Here is a 6,988-nt window from a genome sequence, read left to right as displayed (position 1 = left end):
ACCAGATCTTTTAGTGGTGGCAAAGAAATGGAAATTGAGGGGCTGCCCATCACTTAGGGAATGACTGAACAAATAATGTTTGTGGTATATGAATGTGATGGAATACTTTTGTTCTATGAGAAATTATGAGGGATGGGATTTCAGAAAGATGCAAGAGAAATGAGCAGAACCAAAAGAATATTCTACACACTAACAAAAACATGGGTGATGATCAACTATGATCATAGGTCTTGTTCATTTCAGCAGAACAATAATCAAAGACTTGAGATGGAAAGTACCATCCATAGCCAGAAAGGGTACTGTGGAATTCAAATGCAAACCTTAGCTTATTATCTTCAAAATTGTCTTATGTATTCTTTTTTTTTCTCTATAGTGTTTGATTCTTCTTTCACAACAAGATTAGTATGGATCTATGTTTAGCATAATTACACATGTATAATCTATATTAGAATGCTTTCTGTCAGTGGTAGTAGGGAAGGAAGGGAGGGAGAAGAAAAACGTAAAACAAAATCTTGTAACAAAAAGTGTTTGGTGAAGACTATTGTTACTTTTTGGAAAAACAAATTTATATATACATATATGTATATAAATAATAGATAGGTAGATAAATTGAACAGACTAGGCAAGTGAGATTCAAAAATATAAGAAATCAATATCCCACAGATTTGATAAAATAGAAAAGCATGTTACTGAGGAAAAGACTCCCTATTTGATTAAAAAACTGCTAGAAAAATTGGAAAGCAGAAATTAGGTGCAGATTGTATCTTAAAACACACACCCCAATAGATTCCAAAAACATGTGATCTTTTTTCTCCTTGTTGATGTTTTATATTTCCAATTACAAATTATGAGTGTTTTTCAACATTCACCCACATGCATATTTATAAATTACATAATAATGGTATGTCTACATCTTCCCTATCTTCACCCCCTCACTTGATGCCCTGGTCCTGCAGCTAATTATCATATATCTCTCCTACAGTTTGTGGTTAGACTTGAGAAGACTATCTAAAATAGGTGACCCCACTTCTTACTTTCACTATCTCGATTCTTTGCAGTCTTGTTTTTTTTACTTCAACTGAAATTTCTTTATCTGAAATTATTAATAATCTTTAAATTGCCAAATCTAAGGGTCTTTCCTCAGCCTTCATCCTTGACCTATTTGCATAGTTTGACACTCAGTCAGTCACTCTTCTCCTTAATAGTACCTGCTTCCTGGGTTTTCGTGGCAATGCTTTCTCCTACTTAACCACTTATTACTTCTCTATCTCCTTTGCTAAAACTTTATCCACATCTCTTTCTGACCTGGATTTTCCTCTCATTCTATTTATTTTTAAATTTATTTTTCCCCATTTATTTATTCCTATTTTCTACAAATAATGTTTTTTATACATTACTAAAATATTCTTGTTTAAGAGTAAACATAATACCCCCAAAAAAATATAGACCCACATGAGCAATAAAGTAAAGGGGGAGAGAAAAAAATTAAAATTAAAATTAAATAATAATAATAAGTATGGCCAGGTGGCACAATGGACAGAGCACCAGCCCTAGAGCCAGGAGCACCTGAGCCTAAATCTGGCCCCAAACACCCAACAATCACCCAGTTTTGTGACCCCCATGCAAGCTACCCCAATCCCATTGCCCTGCAAAAACCAAAATAAAACCCAAAATAATATAAAATAGTAATAATAATAATAGTAGGGGTGGCCAGGTGATGCTCACAGCACTGGCCCTTGAGCCAGGAGCACCCAGGTCCAAATCCAGCCTCAGACACCCAACAATCACCCAGGTGTATAGCCCCAGGCAGGAAACCCAGCCCCATTTGCCCTGCACAAAAATGTGCTTCCGTCTGTGTTCCACCACCACCAGCTCTGTCACAGGTTGATCACATTCTTTATGATAAGTCCATCACAAAAGTTACTTCCATATTTTTCCATTGTTGCCACTGCTAATCGCAACTCCCTCCATTAGTACTTCTCCACTACCATGTACTATATTTTGTCTCTCCTTTCACTCTGTCTCTGCTGTAGGGCAGCTGAGTGGTGAAGGAGATAGATCCCCAACCCTGGGGCCAAAAGGCCCCGAGCCCGCACACCACCCCTTAGGCCTAGCATCCACCCCACCTGGACAGGCCATCCAATCCCAGTCCCTTGCAAGAAGTAAAAAAGAAAATGTGTTATATCTGACCACTCTCCTCCCATCATCCATCCTCTCCTCCATCACTCACATACTCCCTTCCCCCTGTCCCCCTTCTCTCCTTCTTACTCTAAGTGTCTATACCCCATTGAGTATATATGCTGTTTCCTCTCCTAGCCACCTCTGATGAGAGCAAAGATTCCCTCATTTCTCCTTGCCTTTCCCCCTTCCATATCATTGCAATAGCTCATTGTAATGAAGAAAAGTCTTATTATATGAAATATCTATCCTATTCCTCTTCTCCTTTTTCTTTCTCCTATTACATTTCCCTTTTTTCTATTTACTCCATTTTTACACTACAATATATCTTCAAATTTGGTTTTCTCCTGTGCTTCATCTATAAAAGCTCCTTCTACCTTCTCTGTTAAATGAGAAGGTTTGTATGAATATTATCAGTATCATTTTTCTATACAGGAATACATGTAGTTCATCATCATTAAATCCCTCATACTTTCCTCTTCTCCACTCTCTATGCTTCACCTGAGTCCTGTATTTGAAGATCAAACCTTCTTTTCAGCTCTGGCTATTACAACAGGAATATTTGAAATTCCCCTGGTTCATTGAAAGTCCATCTTTTTCCCTGGAAGAGGAAGTTCAGTTTTGCTGGGTACTTGGTTCTAGGTGGCATTCTAAGCTCTTTTGCCTTCTGGAATATTATCTTCCAAGCCCTACAGGCTTTTAATATAGTTGATGCTAAGTCCTGTGTGATACTGACTGCAACTCCACAATATTTGAATTGTGTCCTTCTGGCTGCTTGTAATATTTTCTCTTTGACTTAGGAGTTCTGGAACTTGGCTATAATATTCCTAGGGGTTTTTTTTTTTTGGATCTCTTTCTCAGAGACATTGGTGGATTCTCTCAATTTCTATTTTGCCCTCTGCTTCTAGGATATCAGGGCAATGTTCCTGAAGTAATTCTTTGAAAATGATGTCAATCTTTCCACCGACTCCGCCATATTCCAGTGAGTTGCCAAAATGACAAACACAAAAGGAAAAAGGAGAGGGACTCGATACATGTTTTCTAGGCCCTTTCGAAAACATGGTGTCGTCCCTCTGGCTACATATATGCGCATATACAAGAAAGATGATATTGTAGATATCAAGGGTATGGGCACAGTTCAGCAAGGAATGCCCCACAAATGTTACCATGGCAAGACTGGACAAGTCTATAATGTTACACAGCATGCTGTAGGCATTGTTATAAACAAACAGGTTAAGGGCAAGATTCTAGCCAAGAGAATTAATGTGCGTATTGAGCGTATTAAGCATTCTAAGAGCAGAGATAGCTTCCTGAAGTGAGTAAAGGAAAATGATCAGAAGAAGCCAAAGAAAAAGGCACTTGGGTTCAACTAAAACATCAGCCTGCTCCACCCAGAGAAGCACACTTTGTGAGAACCAGTGGCAAGGAACCTGAGCTGTTGGAACCAATCCCCTATGAATTCATGGCATAAATGGCTTAAAAAATAATCGATAAAAGATTTCTTGAATTTTGAAAAAAAATGACGTCAAGGCTCTTTTCCTGATCATGACTGTCAGGTATTCCAATAATTTTTAAATTATCTTTCCTAAATCTGTTTTCCATATCAGTTGTTTTTTCAATGACATGTTTCACATTTTCTTCTAATTTTTCATTCTTTTGGTTTTGAAGTATTGTGTCCTGATGTCTCATAAAATCAGCAGCCTCCCTCAGTTCTGTTCTTTGTCTGAAGGATTTGTTTTCCTCAGAGAGCTTTCTTATCTCTTTTTCCATCTGGTCAATTCTGCTTTTTAAAGCATTCTTCTCCTCAATAACTTTTTGAACTGTTTTATCCATTTGACCTATGCTGGTTTTTAACATGTTATTTTCTTCAGCAATTTTTGGATCTCCTTGACTAAGCTGCTGACTTCATTTTCATGTTTTTCCTACATCTCTCTCATTTCTTTTCCCAATTTTTCTGTCTCCCTTACTTGATCTTCAAAGTCTTTTTTGAGTTCTATCATAGCCTGAGCCCAATTTCTGTTTTTCTTGGAGTCTTTAGATGCAGGAGCTTGTACTTCCTCATCTTCAGATTGAGGGTTTTGATCCTTCTTGGGATGACAGGCAAAGTATTTCTCAATGGTGTTCCTCTTTTTTCTCTGCTTATTCATTTCTCCAGCCTGTGCCTGGTTTGGGGTGCTTCCTCAGCTTTTGAGTATTAGTGGGACACCCACACAAGGATCACCATGTGTGAGGCTCTGTCTTCCCTCCTGATCTGTGAATGACCATAAGCACACCCCTCTGCCACGGGGCTGAGGTGGGGGGACCCTGCTGTTCTATGGGGGGGCCCATACTGAGATCAGGATCTGAATGTGGTCAGAACCCCAGAGTCCTGTTCCACAGACAGAGGACAGAGCTCAGCAGCCTCTCTCCACTCCCCTCCCTAGGCTCAGCACTCATGTCCTGGGGGCTTCTGCTTCCAGCTCCTGCCACACCACACTGCTCGCTGTCATCTTTGCTCTGGCAGAGATTCCCCCCAATCCCCCAAGTTGTGATCAGTGCTCCCCAAGGTGTAGGTCAAGAAACTTTCCCCATTCTGTGAGCTGCATCTCCCAGCACCCTGGGGCTGCCTCCAAGAGGCTGAGGTTCCTTCACTTTGGCTAGCCACCCCTCTGGCAGGCTGCCCTTCAGAACCCCATGGAGCAGAGCCTTTCTGCTCTTTTCCAGGTTACCTTGGGTTGGAGAACTGCCTCACTGGATACCTCTGTGGAGTCTGTCTCTCAAATATTTAGTTAGAGTTCTTAGTTTATAAGTTTTGAGTGAGAGCACATAAGAGGCAATGCTCTCCAGTCACCATCTTGGCTCCACCCCCCATTTTCTTCCAGCATATGTGATCTTAATATTAAACATCATACTATAAAATGATTAGAAGACAAACAAACCATATTTTTTCTCACAGTTATGAGTAAGAGATGTTTTATAAACCAAATGAGTGATAAAAATAATTCTAAAAGATAAAGAATAGCCTTTTATAACTTAAATTGAAAAACTTCTGCAAAAACATTAATGCATATAAGATCAAAAGGAGGGAAAATCTTGATACTAAATTTCTCTAATAAAGGTTTGATAATTAAGCTATATAACACACACATATACACAAACACACACACACAAACACCCCACTCCTCCACAGGTTAATGGTCAAATTATATGACTAAACAATTCTCAGAACTGCAAATTATTCATAATCATATAAAAATGATCCAAATTGTAGTTACAAGAGAAATAGAAATCAAAACAAGTCAGAGATTTCATCTCATACTCTGCAAATTGGCACCAAAAAATGACAATAATCAATGTTGAAGAAATTGTTCGAAGATAGACACATTGTTGGTGGAGCTGTGAAGTGATACTACTATTTGGGGAAGAAATTTGGAATTATGCAAATAAGGTGTCTAAAATCCCCGTACTCTGAAGTAGATATGCTATTACTGGGCTTATACCCCATGGAAGCTATCAATAAGAATAAAGTCCTTATATTCTCTAAAATATTTATAGTAGCACTTTTTTGTGGTTAGTGAAGTATTCAAAATAAGGTAGATCCCCACTGACTGGGGAATACTAAACAAATTGTGGTACATGAATGTAATAGAATACTACTGACTATAAGAATCTTTATGTACAATGAATACAGAGAAACATGGTAAGAAAGAAGTAAAGAGTCAAGAAAACAATATGCAAATACAAAGTCCTATAAACAGAAAGAACAATGACACACCAAAAATCCAAAGTAAATGTAACAAAAGCATAAAGATCAAAAGAGGCTTGAAAGAAGAGATTAAAGAAGACATCCCAGACCTGTCTCTGCTTGAGGAAATGGGAGGTCTATGGATGTTAAACATAGCAAATATTTTCAGAATTTTTCAGTTTATTGAGAAGATCTAACTTTTTCTTTTCCCTCTCTAACGAAATTGTGTCTATCATATGTATCATATGGGAGAGCCCTCCAGGAGAGATCAGGAGGATACATGGCATATGATAGTGATGTGATTAAACATAAAAAATACATAAAAACTTATCTTAAGAAGAAAGTGTGATAAAAATACTATTATTATAATATAGCATCATTTCACTTTACTTAAGAAAGCAGCATATGGATGGATATAATGACTCTCTGACTATGAAATAGGAAAGATATTACTTCATAGTATCCTTATCTTCATCACCCCCCACTCCTATATTGCTACTACAAACCATGTCTTCTAACTCCAAGTCCTAAGTGCTTTCCATTATGCAAGTCACAAGAAAGTTCTCAGTTTTAGTTTCTAGAAGAAATGAAAAAGGTCAATATGACCAGAAAGGACAATGATCAATGTTGGAAGCGATGTGGGAAATCTGGTAAACTAAACTGTGTACTCATCCAACCTTTCTGGAGAGCAATTTGGAATTAAGCCCAAGTGGCAATAAAAATGTGCATACCCTTTGATCCAGCAATACCACTACTAGGTCTATACCCTGAAGAGATTATGAAAAAGGGTAAAAACATCATCTGCACAAAAAATGTTCAAAGCAGCTCTAGCTGTGGTGGCAAAGAAATGGAAACTGAGGGAATATCCATCAATTGGGGAATGGATCAAAAAATTATGGTATATTTATGTGAGGGAACACTGTTGTTCTATTAGAACCCAGGAGGGATGGGAATTCAGGATTTGCATGAACTAATGCTGAGCAAGATGAGCAGAACCAGAAGAACATTGTACATCCTAACAGCACATGAGAGTAATGATCAACCTTAATGGACTTGCTCATACCAACAGGACAACAATCAGGCACA

At 38.2% G+C, this 6,988-nt stretch overlaps 1 pseudogene; it reads left to right on the top strand.

The window, feature by feature from the left end:
- Nucleotides 1-3,147: 3,147 nt before the first annotated feature.
- LOC141519401 (large ribosomal subunit protein eL21-like) lies at nt 3,148-3,649 on the top strand (annotated as a pseudogene).
- The last annotated feature ends 3,339 nt before the right edge of the window (nt 3,650-6,988 follow it).

This window comes from Macrotis lagotis, chromosome 1 (assembly GCF_037893015.1).
Source record: "Macrotis lagotis isolate mMagLag1 chromosome 1, bilby.v1.9.chrom.fasta, whole genome shotgun sequence".
NCBI classification, from domain to species: Eukaryota; Metazoa; Chordata; class Mammalia; order Peramelemorphia; family Peramelidae; genus Macrotis; species Macrotis lagotis.
This window is presented reverse-complemented; position numbering and strand designations above follow the sequence as displayed.